Source organism: Delphinus delphis, chromosome 8 (genome assembly GCF_949987515.2).
Source record: "Delphinus delphis chromosome 8, mDelDel1.2, whole genome shotgun sequence".
Lineage (NCBI taxonomy): Eukaryota > Metazoa > Chordata > Mammalia > Artiodactyla > Delphinidae > Delphinus > Delphinus delphis.
Genome location: NC_082690.1, coordinates 56,268,322 through 56,286,195, shown reverse-complemented (window position 1 = coordinate 56,286,195; position 17,874 = coordinate 56,268,322).

Below are 17,874 nucleotides of genomic sequence, written 5' to 3'. Positions count from 1 at the left end.
TAGTACGCGTTTAGTGAAAGAAATCTGCATATAAGTGGACCCATGCAGTTCAAACACGTGTTGTTCAAGGGTCAACCTTACCTTTTTTTTTTTTTTTGAAAATTCTTTCTTCTGTCAAGCTTATAAGCATGCTGTGACTCAAAACATTCTCAGACAGGGTTTCTTTGGTGGCCATCGGCTCTCAGCAGGTGGTCTCATAGAAGCTGTTATGCTTAGGAATTTGACTGAAACGAGGTTCTACCCTCTGCACCAGAACATTTCAAAATGGCCTCACCACGCAGCTTCCTCCCAACACTCAGTGCTGAGGAAACATCCCCATGACCATCCTCCCCAGGCCTGGCAGTCAAAGGTGGAACGGCTGACCTGCTGCAAGTTGAGATGCAGGGAAAACTTGCGACTCTTCTCACTCTCCCAGACAGCCTCACTCTCTGTCTGAAATTCTACCATTACTCTTTGGCTTTAGCTGTGATTGTTGTCTGATGTCCTTGCTAGATAGGGAGGGACCCGGATGTGATGTACTCTAAAAGCTGATTTTGGGACTTCTCTGGTGGCACAGTGGTTTAGAATCCGCCTGCCAACGCAGGGGACACAGGTTTGATCCCTGGTCCAGGAAGATCCCACATGCCACGGAGCAACTAAGCCCATGCGTCACAACTACTGAGCCTGCGTGCCACAACTACTGAAGCCCGTGTGCCTAGAACCCATGCTCCACAACAAGAGAAGCCACTGCAATGAGAAGCCCGTGCACCGCAACGAAGAGTAGTCCCCACTCGCTGCAACTAGAGAAAGCCCGCATGCAGCAACGAAGACCCAACACAGCCAAAAATAAATAAATAAAAAATAAAATAAAAATGAAAAAAAGACTTAAAAACAGTGATTTTAAGGTGATATGTTGATAGGACAGTTGCTTAACATTATGATCCTAGAGGCAAGATTGTGAGACATAAAGAAGGTAGTTGAAGGATAAGGTGTTTTACATGTGCTGCCTTCTCTACCAACCACTGTGATATCCTGTTATATTGGTGACCCCTAACGAACCACATCTGGTATTATCACCCTGTGTAGAACCATCCTCTTGAATGTGGGCTGGGCCTGTGATTTGCTTTAATCGATCGAATGCAATAGAAGTGGCTCTGGGTCAGTTCCAGACCTAAGTCTTAAGTTCTGGCAGCTTTCCCTTTTGCAATCTTGGGAATCCAGAGCTGCCACGTACAGAGTCTGGTGAGACCATGTGGAGAAGCCCTAAGGCCAGATACAGAGAGAAAAGCTAAGCCATCCAGTATCCCAGCAGATAGCAAACCCCATCCAACCCTTTACACACATAAGTGACTTCAGCAAAAGCAGCGGAAGAACCAACCAGTCCTGATTGCAGAATAGTGAGCAAATAAAGTGACTGCTGTGCCGAGCCATTATACATTGGACTGGTTTCTTACACAGCAGTAGATAACCAAAACAACCAAGTCACAGGCTGGGTTTCCCCAGCCCTGTCGCCCCTCCTCCACCCCCTCTGGCTTTCCTGGTGAAAGAACTGCTAACCTAGTCATGGGACATGAGCAGCTGAAGATGCAAAGATGCCAGATGACAAAGCCAGACAGCCAGAGCCTCCTTGAGGAGGGTCAGTCTGAAGGGACCAGGCACAGTTGAAAGGAAACACATGTGCCCGGTATTTTAAAGTTTATGAGGTGCCACCCTGCACATGAGCTCATCTCTTGTTATATTTTTGTCTCACGGCCACCCAGCAGGCTTGGCCTGTCTCCCCTCAGCCTCTCACTCTCCTCTCAGCCCAGACAAATGGCTTGCAGGTCCCCAGACAGACACACCTCTCACGCCGGGACTCCCCTTGTCTCTCCACAGCCCCAGCTGGGAACCTGGAGAGTAAAGACCTAGACCCACTGTCCTGCTAGGGGCCTTCTCCTTCCCTCAGGGCCTTTCCTCCAGACCCAGGGACTTACAAGCAGCGAACTGAGGCTGGTGGGAGGCCAGGCACTGGGTGGGGGCAGGTGAGAGCAGTCAGAGGAGAGCAGGGAAGAGGGAAGCCAGTCTGGAACACAGGGGACCCTGGGAAAGGTGTCGCCTTTTAGTAATTCCCGCAGACTGTGGACAAAGTCATACTTAGCTCAAGCTTTAAAAATAATCTACACACACACAGACACAAACACTGTAATTTCCCTGGCTGGCCCCATCTGACATCTGTGCAGACACATGGGGGTGGGGAACAGGATGGGTGTTTGGAGGGAGTGTGTCTTAGGTTTGGAGCAGACCCCTTGGGAGTGACTACACGGAACTTCCCTTTGTTAATATGTTCTAAAGGAAGGTGACGCTCGAAGGAGTAGGCGAGGAGTCAGTGAATGCTCGCCTGTCCTCACATCCACCAGCCTGATTACCTCCCACTTATCCTTCCTGCCTCAGTGTTCCTGCCACCTCCTCCGGGAAGCCTCCCCTGACCACCTTCCCCATCCTTCTCCAGGCAAGGTTAGATGCACCTCCTCTGTGCTCACCCAATACCTCGTCTTCCCTCCAGAGTGACACTCATCACGTTTATTTTCTGTTTATTTTTCCAGCTTCCACTTTACACTGAGGGTAAGAACTGTGCCTACATTTGCTCTTCAAAGGGTCCCTAGCACCCAGGTTGTTGCCTGGCACATAGTTGGTTATCAATACACATCCGAAAAATAAAATACATCCATTTTATTGACGGTTAAATGGAGACCCCAGAGAGGTTAAGGGACTTTCCTAAGGCTGCACAGCAAGCTCAGCAAGAAACCAGCTCTTTAGACTTGCAGTTGCGCAAAAGGACCCTCCCTCCCCTACCCCTCAGGAGGCAGGTGTGTGCACTAACAGGCCTGAAGGGGCCAGTGTTCCCTGGGAGGGTCCAACTCTTCCTCTCCAGCTCCTTGGCAGGGTCCCATCTCTGCTCTGACTTACACGCTGTGTCTGAGTCTGTGCCCCACTTCACCCACCCCAACAGCAGCCCCACTGGCTATAGAAGGGCAAGTCCCACCTCCCAGAGCATGCTTCCGCAGCTGAAAGATGAGTCGGGGATCGGGAGGCTCCTTCTAACTGAGGGTCTGGGAACCCCTATGAATGAGGCTGCAGACGCCTAGCTCGCAGCCAGCTCCACATGGCTTGCTCTGTGGCACGAAGCACAAACCTTCACCAAGCACCAGAAAGGCCCAGAAATCTTGTTTCTATTAAATGTACCAGAATTTTCCTTCAATATTACATAAGTTTCCAGCTTCCACTATTTTGTGTGTGTGTGTGTGTGTGTCTGTGAGTGTGTGCGCGCGCATGGGATGGTAGTTTTCAGATTTTGAAAACAAACAAATCCAGATGATTCTGCTGCATCATCAGGTCTGGGCAACACTTTAAAGTTTACACAGATCTTACATCTCACACCCATACCTCATGTACTGATCACAACCTTATCGCGAGGAAAGCAGGGCAGGGCCAATCACTAACCCATTTCACAGATGGGGAAAATGATGCCTGGAGAGTGGGTGGCAGAACCTGGGACTTGCACTCAAAAGCCCTATTCCAGACTCTGTCCTCTTCCCACTCCTCCGCAGAGTGATTCTGGTTCAGAAAAAAAAAAAAGGGAGAATGAATATAATTACTTGATAGACCTGCCCAAACAGCTTGCTTACTCCTGGCAGGGAGCTAAATCATCTGGTGGGAAGCCCATTCTCTAGGAGATGGGGGTGAGAGATGACAGGAATAATAAAACTCTGGGACAAAGGCAACTGGATGCTGAGAGAGTGGCTCAAAAGATTAGGGCAGCCCATGGGGTGAGCCCCAGGCCTCAGAGCTCAGGGTCCGCTCCCACACAATTTTAAGCCAGCGTTTGTTAGAAAAACACCACAGTCCTGGCCACAGTGCACCCAGAGGTGGAGCAAACCCAGCCCTGGCCCCCGTGGCTCCTCAGTCTTCGACTGCTGTACAAGGTGGCAAGCGGCTACATAGGCGGGGCTGGAACGTGAGTTCCCATCTGACGGATGGGCGAACTAGGGGCGCCGCGCCGCGCCGCGCCGCAAGAACGGAGCTGCAGGCCAAGCTCCGGGCTGGGTGCAGGTCTCAGACAGGCCACCAGAGGGAGCTGCCTGGGACACTCCCCTTTCCTTTCTCTGCGCAGTTCTTCCCTCTCGATTCCTGGAGTTGACGCTCTAGCCCAGGCCTGGGGGGTGGGGTGGGGGTGGGGACGTCGCGTAAGGACAGAGCCCAGAGCAAACTCAGAGAAGCAGGAGCCAGAAGCAGCAGTGGTTTTCGGCAGTCACCAAGGACTCCATTGCTTTCACATCGTCCCCTCTGATGAAATAACCTCCAATCTTCGTGTTTTACAGAATTTTAAAACTAACGTATTCAGGTGGGTTTTTTTTTCCAATTCAACAAATGGTTAATGCTTATATATTGACTTATTTCATTCTCACTATACAAAAAGATGTTTGACAGTTGAGAACACTGAGGCTCAAAGAGGTTAAATAATTTGCCCAAGGTCACACAGCAGAGAATATAGATTTTAAAAGTAAGTCTGTCTGATTCTGGAGCCTAGAAATAAACTAAGAATACTAACCTTACAGAATCAGAAACAGAGAATCCCAGAGTGCCAGCCTCCTTGGCTCTTTCCTTACAGAAGCCAAGATCAGCTTGGTGGGGACTTTAGAAGGGACTCTGGGTCCTGCAGGCCAGTGGTCCTGAAACCGTGCACCTCAGATTGGGACTCTAACCCACGAAGCCAGGACTCGAACCCGGCCAAAACCCGCGGTCTTCCAACTGAGATAAAACACCTGGTTTTAGGATTTAATGAAGCTCAGGTTCTTGATGTCTCATCACAGAAAGAATTCAGTGAGCGGGGCTTCCCTGGTGGTGCAGTGGTTAAGAATCCACCTGACGATGCAGGGGTCATGGGTTCGATCCCTGGTCCAGGAAGATCCCACATGTTGTGGAACCTAGAGGAAAGCCCGTGTGCAGCAACGAAGACCCAATGCAAGCATAAGTAAAGAAATTAAGTAATTTTTTTTTAAAAAAAGGGCTTCCCTGGTGGCGCAGTGGTTGAGAGTCCGCCTGCCGATGCAGGGGACACGGGTTCGTGCCCTGGTCTGGGAAGATCCCACATGCCGCGGAGCGGCTGGGCCCGTGAGCCATGGCCGCTGAGCCTGCGCATCCAGAGCCTGTACTCCACAACGGGAGAGGCCACAGCAGTGAGAGGCCTGCGTACCGCTAAAAAAAAAAAAAAAAAAAAAAATTCAGTGGGAAACAAAGTGATAGGTAAGAAGTGGATTTATTTAAAGAGAAACACACTCCACAGACAGTGTGGGCCATCTCAGAAGGTGAGAAAGGCACCAGGGTATGGGGTTGTCAGTTTTTATAGGGGTGGGTAATTTCATAGGCTAATGAGTGGGAGGGGTATTCCAGCTATTTTGTGAAGGGGCGGGGATTTCCAGAAATTGGGCTACCGCCCACTTTTTGAATCTTATGATCCTGGCCTTGGAACTGTCATGGTGCCTGTGGGTGTGTCATTTAGCTTGCTGATGTGTTACAGTGAGCATATACTGAGGCTCAAGGTCTAGTGGAAGTTGATTTGTCCGCCATCTTGGACCCATTTGGTTCTAATCAGTTTATGTCATGTCCTAGGGCTATGTCATTCTTTTAGAGGTTGTACCCTGCCCCCTTCCCTCCTGTTTCATTCCCCCTTCAGAGATTTTACTTCCATATTCTTACGGGAAACAGAAGGGCGATGGTCTGTCTTCTGTAACTGCTTCAAGGCTGAGTAGGGGCATCGACCCTGCCTGTCAGGGAGTAAAACTCTCTGGATGCCTGATCTAGGGGCCCCAGGGACAGGAAAGCTCCTTGTTTTAAGTCAGTACGGGCTGGAATCCTCACATAGCCATCATCTTGGTGTGGAACTGTTGTAACTGCTTCCATAGCCTTTCTATGAATCTCCTTGATGATGAAGCAGTTTTTTTTTTCAGATAAAATATTATAGGTTTATTTAAAACTTAGTTCTCACCTTGAATGTGCAAAATACAAACTCCACAAAATGTTCATTTTTTTACTTTGTAATGTACAGATATACAAAATAGAAGTTTGCTTAAATTTACATTACATATTTATTAAGGCAAGGAACTATATAGAAAAAAAATTTGTTCTGCTTAAGGCATACTTGGGAATAAACCATTGTACAAATTATTGCACATCTGAAACCACAGTGCATAACAGACTGCATAAAATGGTTAAAGTAAACCAGGTGTATTTACCTGAGTTAGGTCATAAATGTAGATGGGAAGACAAAAATAGATTTTCCTTGTCAAAGTATGCAGCAGTTTGAGAACTTTGACCTCATTTGGTACCTTTAGAACCAAGACTCACCGAGCACCGTCGTTTAGGCTATTAAAACACATTTTTTGTACCTGAATTTCTTCCTCTTCTAAGATTGTAATAATGGCTTTTAAAAGGCAAAGAGAATACAAGGTGATCTTTATACTGATATTGCATTGAAACATTCAGGGGATTTTGGTCTTCCCTCTCCCCAACTCACGGGTCTAATTTATATTCTGATATCCAAAACTTCCAGTCACCCCCTTGGCGTTTTGTAAGTCCAGGAATATATATTCAAGTTGGATTTAGAATTGGAATGATAGAAGATCCAGTCACAGACCCCATCTGTTCTTTGTCATTTGGTTTCCTCAGGTCTCCTGATTATCCATTCACAAGTTGACTTGTTGGAAACTCGACCATGATTGTAGTGCTTTCCAGCTGGGTTCCTCCCCTCACCGGGAAGACAGTGTGAAAGGTAAAAAATACTGAATTCTCGCCTGGCAGTGTGGGTCATATCCACTGTTTGGGGATTTAAAAGTGCCTCTTCATGTGTAAGGCGAGGTGGTCCGACCTCAAAAAAATGCCCCGTCGCACTTCTGGCACTGGAAGGGGCGGTGCCCGGTGTGTTTGCTGTAGTGCCTGGTCAGTTCATCTGAGCGGGCAGATCTCCTCCCTCAGCCGTCCCAGTCACAGTGGTAAGGTTTCTCACCTGTGTGGGTTCGCAGGTGTGCCTTGAGAATTGCCTGAAGAGCAATTTGGCAGTACTGACCCAATGCCCTAAAATTTGCCACAGTAATTCCACTTCTAAAACACTCTTCTTAGAAAACAATCATGGAAAAGTATAAAATTTAGCTACAAGGATATTCATCGTCTACTGATAACAGCAAAAATATTGAAAACAATCTAAAGATTCATCAATAGGGTGGCTGTTTAAGTAACTTATGATATGTCTAAAGATAGAATATTGGCCACTCATTAAAAATTAAGCTGTACATAACCAAAACCAAACCAAAAAAACCAACCATTAATCCAAATTTCACACTCTATACAAATTAACTCAAATTAGGATCTAATTGGATCCTAATTGGATCACAGACCTAAATGTAAAACATAAACTTATATAAGTTTCAGAAAAAAAAACAGGAGAAAGTCTTCAAGACCAAGGGCTAGCCAAAAAGATTTTTGACTTGATATCAAAAGCACAATCCATAAAATAAAAAATTGATAATTAGACCTCATCAGAATTTTAATTTTTGCTCCATGAAAGACCCCCTAAAGAGGATGAAAAGACAAGACGTAGATTGGGAGAAAATAATTGGACACCACATATCTGACAAAAGACTTGTATCAAGAATATATAAAGAACCCTCAAATCTCAACAGAACAAGAACAGACACCCCAAGAAGAAAATGGGCAAAAAAAGAAACAAAAACAGACAGTGCACTGAAGGAGATATACAGACAGCAAATAAATGTGAAAGGATGTTCAACTTCATTGGCCATCAGTAAAATGCAGATTAAAACCACGAGATACCACCACATACCTCTCAGAACAGCGAAAATGAAAAATAGTGATGATACCAAGTACTGACAAGTACATAGAGAAACTAGATCACTCGTGCATTGCTGGTGGGAATGCAAAAGGGAACAGCCATTCCGGAGAACAGTTAGTTTGTTATAAAACTAAACAGTGTACTTACCACATGCCCCAGCAATCACACCCTTCAGCATTTATCCCAGAGAAATGAAAGCTTGTGTTTCACAGAAAACCTGTACACAAATATTCATAAAGGTGATTCACAATAGTCAAGAAATGGAAATAAACATTCATCAATAGGTGACTGGTTAAACAAACGACGGTATACCCACACCATGGAATACTACATAGCGATAAAAAGGAATGAATTATTGATATATGCGACAGCGTGGGTGGATTTCAAGGGAATTATGCTGTTATAAAAGGCAATCCCGGGACTTCCCTGGTGGTCCAGTGGTTAAGAATCCACCCTCTAATGCTGGGGACGCAGGTTCTATCCCTGGTCGGGGAACTAAGATCCCACATGCCACAGAGCAACTGAGCCCGCGTGCCATGACGAAGAGCCCACTCACTGCAACTAAGACCCAAGGCAGCCAAATAAATTAAGTAATTAATTTAAAAAATAAAGCCAATCCCAAAGGTCATATGCTGTATGCTTCTATTTATATAATATTCTTGGAGGAACAAAATTACGGAGTACAGATGAGCAGTAGCCAGGGGTTAGGAGTGGGGGAGTGGATGTGGTTATAAAGGAGGAAGGAGCGTTGTGGAAATGGAACAACTAGGTATTTTTATTGTAATGGTGGTCACATGAATCTGTACCAGTGATAATGTTGCATAGAACTACACACATACACAGAAATGAGTACGTGTAAAACTGGTGAAATCTGAGTACTCAGTAGGTGGTACCAATGTCCATCTCTTGGTTTTGATACTGTGCTATAGTTACACAAAAATGTGGCCACTGGAGGAGACTGGGTGAAAGATACACTGGATCTCCCTGTACATCTCTTTTGCAACTTCCTGTGAATCTATAATTATTTCAAAATAAAAATTTGGTATGAAGCTGCAACCCCAGGGGTGGGAGGTGGTGGCTGGGAGGGAGCCTGAGGGGCCCCTCTGGGGGACGGGTAATTCTGTTCTGTTGATCTGGGTCCTGGTTACACAGATGAGTTTGGTTTGTGAAAATTCAATGAGCCGTACATTTACAATCCATGAGCTTTTCTCTACCTATATTATATCAATACTTCAATAAAACATTTTCTTAAAGGTTAAACCTGCAGAAGAATTTTTTTTTTTTTTTTTTTTTTTGCGGTACGCGGGCCTCTCACTGTTGTGGCCTCTCCCGTTGCGGAGCACAGGCTCCGGACACGCAGGCTCAGCGGCCGTGGCTCATGGCCCCAGCCGCTCCGCGGCATGTGGGATCTTCCCAGACCGGGGCACGAACCCGTGTCCCCTGCATCGGCAGGCGGACTCTCAACCACTGCGCCACCAGGGAAGCCCCATGCAGAAGACTATTTAAGGATGTGAGAAAATGTTCACTTAAATATCTTAAGTAGAAATAAAAGCAGAGTACAAAATAGTATATATTATTTGATACAATATTTGGTTTAAAAATTATATGAATGTGTACATGCATAGAAAAGTGACTAAAGGAAGATATGCCCAAATGTTAACACTGGCTAACATTTGGGTGGTGGAATAATGGCTGATTCTAAATTTTCTTCTTTGGTCTTATTCATATTTGCTATGATAAATATGTATTACTTTTGGAAACACACACATAAAAAGTTGTGTTAATGCTAATCTTTGATATTTGTATGGAATTTCCTAGCTTACAAGTATTATTTAGAAAGATCAGGAAGACAGAGATCATTATTACAATTTTTAAGATCAGGCAATTGTAGCCCAGGGAAGTGGAGTCACTTATCCAAAGTCTCTCCACATTTACAAATCTGAAGACTAGCGCTCACGTCTGCCAGCTCTGACCCTGAGCTTTCACCATCACTACCCTGCTAACGTGGGCAAAAGACCATGCTGGGCACCAAGGGGACTTCCAAGGTAACTGAAATCATAGCTCTCTGAGTTAGACCTCACATGTCATTCAGTCCAAGGCTACCATCCTCTACGTTATATCCCCAAATGGCCACCTCGTCCTTTCTTGCATACCTCCAGTCATGGGGAGCTTCTTCCATTCTAGAGCTGCTCTAGTGCTCAGTAAATGGCCCAGCATTTCCGCTGATCCCAAATCTACGCTGCATTCCTCCACCTTCCTTCATCCATCTTAATCCTGCCCCTTGGGCTACACAAACAAGTATGACCCCCTTTCCTTGTGGCAGTCCTGTAGAATTTGGGAGACAACAATCTGTCCCTGTCCCTAGTTCCTAAGGATAGGACTCCAAGCTTCTAAATTTTCTAGATCCAGAGAAGTTGAGTGACTTACCTAAGGTCACACAGCAATTTCAATATATGATTAATGAGTGTCTGCCTGGGCACAGCACTCTGTCGACTCTGCTGACATGGGTGGAGCTATCTGGACTCTGGGGGACCATCTGGGATCCCCCTTTCAGGACTAGGGAGTGGAAAGGAGACATAGGAGATATCTCTGTGCCCAACTTGTTCTGGGGTCCTCTGGGAGCCAGTATCGCCCTTCCCTCACAAACACACAGGGAGTCTGCATGCACTCCACCCACAGACTTCACTGCTCAGAACTGCTTTCAGGCCTCTAAAATCCCTCACATCTCTCCGGGACTCCCAGCTCTGCTCTTGCAGCCCTGAGGGAAATGAGTCAGGTGGGAGGAGCTGGGGAAGAGAAGGTGAGGGAGGAAGGAAAAGGTTACTGGTCTCCCACAAGGGGCTCTGAATGATCTTGTGCAAGTCACTTCTCGGGAACCTCAGCTTCCTCATTTGCCAACCAGGATGCAAGTCCCCACCCTAAACCACTTCAGGGCTGCTGTGAGGATCCAGTAGGATCGGGGATAAGGGAGGGCTTAAGAAAATCCGGGACCTGGGATAACAAAGGTGGTCCAGGAGTTTTTGCTGTTTAAAGTGGTCTGAGACCCTCCTTTCTTCCCTTCTCATCCATTCATTCAGGCGTCCTCTCTTGGCCAAGTCCTTGGCCAGGCACTAGTGGTAGAGAAATGAATCAGCCTGGGTACCACCCTCAGAAGTGTCCATGGTGACAGGAACGGGTAGAGAAGAGGGTCAGAATGTGGATGAGTAAACTAAGAGTTGCAAATGAAAAAGAAGCTCAGGACCCTGTGGGAGATCAACTCAATCTGTGAGGAACAAAGAAGGAGGAAGTGACCTTAGGCCAGGATTTGAAGAAGGAATGAGAGTTTGCCCTGGTGGACAAGATGGGGAAGGGCAGAGCCAACTTACAAAGCAAAGGCAAGGATGTGAGAAAGGGCCTCCCCCTCACGGTCCAAGAAGAGCTTTCTAAAGATCTGAAAGCCTGAAAAGGCTGCAAAGCCTTCCTGGGAAGGAAGGGCATGGGAAGGAGCTGGCTTTGTTTGGAACACTCTGGGGAGATAACATTAAATAGAGAACAGAGAGGCTGGAATAAAAGGCCTTTCATGTCTTTCTAAAGTCTGAGATTCCAGAGTTGACCCTGATTAGAAGGAAAACATAAGGTCATTTTCCCTCTGCACCCAAGAGGAAGTGTAACATCTCAGGACTAAAGAAGGGTCTGGAGCCCAAGTTACAGGATTACCAAACTCCCAAGTGGAATTTGCATGCCACTGCAGGCAGCCTTAAACAGGCACAGCCCCTCCTGCCCTGAGGGCCTTCATCTTCCCAGAACGGGGTTTTAGCTTCCCATTCTGAGCTTCTCCTGGGAGGGCCTGAGCCCCTGCCAGAGTGAGGACTTGTGAAAGAATGTATGCGCAGGGGAAAGGCCTGGGAAGGGCGCCGGCCAGCGGGCAAAGGCTGAGCTCCTGGTAGCAGAGGCAGCCCAGACAGTGCCCTGACTGACCCCCCAAGGCCTCCCAACAGGCACCCCGGAGATTCAGAAGAACATTCTCGTTCTGACACCCCATCACTAATTTCTCCCCTATACCCAGAAGCTGGCCTCCTCAAAACATGGGTACAGCCATCCCCATTAAACACGGTTCTCCCCCCTCTGCCAAGACTAGGAGTTTTGGCTTCGTTCCCTGCCCCCAACGACAGTAGATGAGCAAAGTGAATATCATTCTGGTCCAAGATGATTCAGAGTGGGGAGGAGGAGGCATTGAGGGGAGTCTCTGGGAGGCCAGGCCTTTGTCATGGTCCAGAGAGAACAGACGAGGTCTGAGCTAGGGCTGAGGACCTGGAGAAGAAGAGACCACTGGGTGACTGGTGACTGACTGGTTGGGGGGGTGCGAGGCAGGGAGGGGGCAGGACTGACTCCAGAGTTCTGGCTTGGCTGACAAGCTGGTGGTGGAAACACAGAAGGAAAGACCAGGGGAGAGGGCTACACAGTGAGTTAACAAGAAATACCTATCATGTCTTTTAAAAATTCACCCTGCACACAGTAGGAAAAACATTGTAAGTAACTTAGATGTCAATAGAGAGTAAGTTAAATAAACTGTTACATCCATACTAGGCAATGTTATGAAATATGAGACATGGGGAAAATAGTCGCAATCATTTATGCTTTGGAAGGGAGTCATAAAGAGTATTGCAGAATAATCCTTTTTTTTTTCTTCTTCTTCTTTTTTTCTTTTTGCGGTACGCGAGCCTCTCACTGTTGTGGCCTCTCCCGTTGCGGAGCACAGGCTCCAGACGCGCAGGCTCAGCGGCCATGGCTCACGGGCCCAGCCGCTCTGCGGCATGTGGGATCTTCCTGGACCGGGGCACGAACCCATGTCCCCTGCATCGGCAGGCGGACTCTCAACCACTGCGCCACCAGGGAAGCCCAATAATCCTATTTTTGTAAAAATAGATGGATGTGTCTATAGACAATTTTTAAAAAAAAAACAAATAGTAAACATAAAAATGTTAAAAGTGATTATCTCTTGATGATGAATCACAGGGGATGTTTTACAATCTTTATGTATTTTCCTCATTCCTTCGTTGGGAACAAAAACAAATATTACTGCTCTGCTATGTCCTCTGCTATGAAGATATGGATTCTGGACTGACAGTCCCTTAGAGCAACGCCAAAGGGTCTGAAGGTACTTCTGCCCCCATGTGTGTGCCCCCCACCCTGGGTGTTCTGACCAGGGAGGAAGCAGCCCCTTGTGTCTGGGCAGCGGCTGAGTGGCTGCTTCTCTGGGTCCTGAGTGGCACAATCCCTCTTGATTCTTAGACCCTGGTCCAGGTGGGACAGAGGCCACTAATGAATTGCATCAGGATCTCTGGCTTAGGAGGATGCTGGGGACTCCTTCCAAGTGGGTGAGGCGAAGGACAAAGGAAAGATGCTGTCGAGCTGGCCCAGGAGCACATGACAGATGTGCAAGAAAAATACTGAATGAATTAATGAAGGGGCGAGATCAACTTTGTGAATCTTTTTGGATACATTGAGAATTCTTTTTTGCAAACGATGAGTGAATCAGACAGAATTATAAAGAAATTAAATCATCAAGTACGAGTCACTGTACATTAGCTGCCCCAGATTAGTAGAGCTCAGTCCTAGTAAAATCTAAAGGGTGAGAGACACCACTGACCCCTCGAGATTTCCCTGAGCTCTGGAGCAAGAAGGTCGCCTCTTCTCTCATGGTGGGACCCAGTCCATGTTACATTCCATGTTACATTCCACTAAGTGCAGAGAAGGGGATGGAACCAGGGGGTCTCATTAGCTGTGTCTTGTCACCCCCCTGAGCTCACTAATCTCTCACTATTCCCCCCCAAAAGTTCTGAACACACAGGATGTCCTTGGACACTTGACTGAAATTGACAGAAAGCCCCTGACCTTTTTCTAGTGAGAGCATTATTCATGTCCTCTGATTAGAATGACAGCCCATTGCTTTTTTCTTCCTTTCCTGAAAACCTATTCATGGAGTAGCGTCTGGGGAGTTTCAAAGCTGGACATGACCTTGACAGCTTCTCTCCCGCCACTCTGCCTGGGGAGCCCTCAGGCATTCAGTGGTATTTCATGGGCTCCTGTGAGCCTCCCAAGAAGTTCCACAATTTCTAGACTAATTTCCATCTAATCACTCTGACGTCTTCTGAGCAGATGTGATTGCCATTTCCTGGCATTTACTCTTTATCCTGCCTCCCTCTGTGGTACACGGCTGTGATTTCTGCCCTCCAGCGTTGGCAGAGGTTTAGAATCAAACACTGGGGATTCCCCTGGTGGCGCCGTGGTTAAGAATCCGCCTGCCAATGCAGGGGACACGGGTTTGAGCCCTGGTCCGGGAAGATCCCACATGCCTTGGAGCAACTTAAGCCCGTGCGCCACAACTACTGAGCCTGCGCTCTAGAGCCTGTGAGCCACAATTACTGAGCCCACATACCACAGCTACTGAGCCCATGCGCCTAGAGCCTATGCTCCGCAACAAGAGAAGCCACCACAATGAGAAGCCCTTGCACCGCAACGAAGAGCAGCCCCCTCTTGCTGCCAACTAGAGAAAGCCTGCATGCAGCAACGAAGACCCAACGCAGCCAATAAATAAATAAACAAATATTTAAAAATACCATCAAACACTGAGTCAAGCACCCATGAAGGTCAGAGCTGGGGTGGTCCTTGGAGGGCCTTGTGTCCAATCCCCTCACACGAGAGTTCATTTCAGTTCTTTTCATCCATCATTACCGAGCTGCTCCTCTGTGTCTGGCTCAGTGCCAGGCTCTGGGGGCTCAGAGCTGGTGTTCCTCAGTCTCCCCAGCAGCCCTTGAAGAATTTGTTCACAGTCTGAGAGTAGAAACAGATGGTAAACTTGCCAAATTCGCTCATTAAGATAAGGCTTCAACAGAGGGCTGGATACAGTCCAGGAGTGGGGTTCAGAGGAGGGAATGGCCAATTGAACATGGTGAGGTCAAAGAAAGCAGCATAAGCAGAGGTGATATTTGAAATTTAAAAGTTGACATTTTTAAGGATAATAGTTAAGGTTTTTTTCAGGAAGATGAGGGAGTAACAAACATTTCCAATAGAAACAGTAGCCTAGGGGGGTCCAGTGGTTAGGACTTGGCGCTTTCACTGCTGTGGGGACCTGGGTTCAATCCCTGACCGGAGAACTAAGGTCCCACAAGCCATGTGGAACAGCCACAAAAAAAAAAAAAAAAAGAGAGAGAGAAAGAAACAGTGGCCTGATGGTGCACAGCCTGGGCTCTGGAGTCAGACTGGCTGGGTTTGAATCCACCTCTGACCGGCAGTGTGACCCTGGTCAAGTTATTTATTCATCCTCTCTCAGCTCAGCTTCTTCAGCTGTAAAATTCACAGACACCTGTAAGCAAGTATGTCCCACGCAGTCATGTCAGGGTGCCCTTCCTAAGGTCGTGCTCTTCCCCACTGAGAGTTGTATGTTTGTTATAACAGTTTTCCAGTGGGTGACAGTCAAGTGCTTGCTTTCTCATAATATCATGACACTTTGTGACAGATGCAAGTTAAGGGTCTTGAGGAAGTGTGCCTTTTTCTAATTTACACAAAGACACCAAGTGGGCTCCAGGTGACCTGATACTCATGGTGTTTTTCTTTCTCCTTTCAAAAGTGAAACTCTTTCTAACAGACAGGGGTCAGAGGAGCTTCAGTCTTTTTGCCTCTCTTAAATTGTCCACCCAGGAGCACTCCTGACTGTTTGGGCCACTATCCACTGGGCTACAGGTCTCTGCCTCGGGACCTGGGCCATAGCCCCCTCAATGGGACGTGAACACCTTTCTCCACAGAAGCCCTGGAGGAGATGGGAAGGAACGGGGCCCCTTTCCCCCCTTTTCTCTGCCCCTTCAGTCCCCATAATTACACATCCAATTGGGCAGGGGATAAACCTTTCTGTACAGAAGGATTGGGACAATCCTAAAAGGTGCTACAATGTCCAAGGGGAAGGTCAAGGCTCTCCCTCTCTTGACATTTCCCAGCATATGGAAGGGAAACCCTTAGGATTTTTCATAAAAGAGAGGTTCCCACAGGGCACACCCCAGTTTCTAACCTCCCCTCACTTGCTCTGAGATTCACACCTCTTTTCCTCCAAAAGCCTCCTCTTACCTGCCTCCATTCCAGTCCCACAGAAATCCAGTCCCCCCCACAGTCACCCCCAGATCCATCTACTCAGCCCACCCTGACCCCAGACCTGCTGAATCAAGTTCCTGGGGGGGTGAGAACACATATCTGTGCTTTTAACGTGTTTCCGGGTAGTTTTTAGATCCGTTGAGTCTTGGAAACTTCTGCCCCTTGGTTCTCTCCTTCAAATGAAGGACGGGTTCAGATTGACCTTTCTAATAAGGATTTTATTAAATGCTTTCGTTCTCTTCTTGATGTATGTGAGGTGGGTATGTATGTGAGGTTTGTGTGTGTGATGTGCATGCATGTGAGTGTTGTGGAAGTATGTGAGAGTGTGTGTTTGCGAGTGTGATATATGTGCATGTGGTGTGTGTGTGTGTGTGTGTGTGTGTGTGTGTGTGTGTGTGTTGAGGGCAGCAGGCAGGCAGGGGGAAAGTGGATCTTAATAGCTATTTTTCTTTTGCTTTCTCTGTATTTTTCAACTTTCAACAAGGAGAAGTTGCTTAAGTAATAATAAGAAATGTTTTTAAGGAATATTGCACTGTCATCCATCTTGAATCTCTTAGTCCCAGCAAATCCTGTAGGCACCCGCTATCCCAGCCTGATACATCAGTGGGTGAGATCTGACGGACTGCTTTCAGAAACTAAGCTGTTCATAGGAGCCATCTGGAAATGTGGACCCCACCCTGTTCTGTCATCCAGGGCTTGCCCAGATGGCGTAGTAGGGCCTTGGCAGGGTCCTGAGCAATTGATTCCCAGGGCTCCTGGCAGCTTCGGAGCTGGATCCAGGCCAAGGTAGGGTAACCAGGTGCACGTTCCAGCTCTGAGAGAGGCCTGGTGAGAGCCAGGATGGCACAGAGCAGTCCCATCCAAGAGCTGCTCTAGTGCCTCACCTCCCAGGCATGCATTATTCTCCTTGTATTGTTTTTTGAAATCGGGATGTGTCTGAAAATTTACATGTACGTTTAGTGAAGTGATATTTCTTGGTTTCCCAAAAGGCTCTTATTAAATCTGCAAGTTATACACAGAATGGAGCACAGTGCCTGGCTCATAGTAAAATGTCTGTTAATAAATGAATACACATATGAAAAGGAAAAACTAATATCTATTTTCTTGTAAGAGTAATATGCCTCTCACTCATCCCAAAGTCAGTGATGTTTGTTTTGGGGTCTCTCTGGGGCTTGATTAGCTGGACACAGTCTCCCTGGGAACGTCACAGAGATACAGTGACCTGTGAGCCTGCCTGAGGAGACAGGCATTTTCCTTCATGTTTTCATACACACAATGCTCCTCGATCATCTCCCCAAGAGCAGGTGAAATTTCCTGGTACCAAGTTGAAGTTCAGTGCAGGGTTCCGCCGTGTCCAGGCCGCCTCCCATCTAAGGCACGTGGAATTCCTGTCCAGAGCAGGCCTTTTCCTTCAGGAACACCTCTGCTCACAAAAAGTAAGGGATGGAACTGAGCAGCCCCAGCGTAGCCAGATGTTAATTTAAAGCAACAGGCACAAAATAATTAATTTTTAAAAAAAGCAACAGGCACCTCCTACTCCTATTGCAGGACAAAGGAGTGGCAGTGCTTAAAGGGACACTAAAAAAGAAAAAGGGGATTTATTCCACACGTAGACTATTTCATCACTACAAGAAAATTAAGTGTCTTGAATGATTATCCCTTTGGCCTCAGAAGGGGGTGGCTGAGTCCAGTGGTCTCTAAGTGGGTGCCCTTGGTGGGCTGGGCACCTCCTCTCCCATTCTCTAGCTGCTGTTCCCTCCCACCCCACACACGCACACACACTCTAAACCCCCCTTAGGTGGAAGTGGACGGGAGGTGAGATCCTAGCAGCCAAAGTCAAACCTGACAGGTGCAGACATGACTCGGCATTGGGGCCTTCTTCAAGA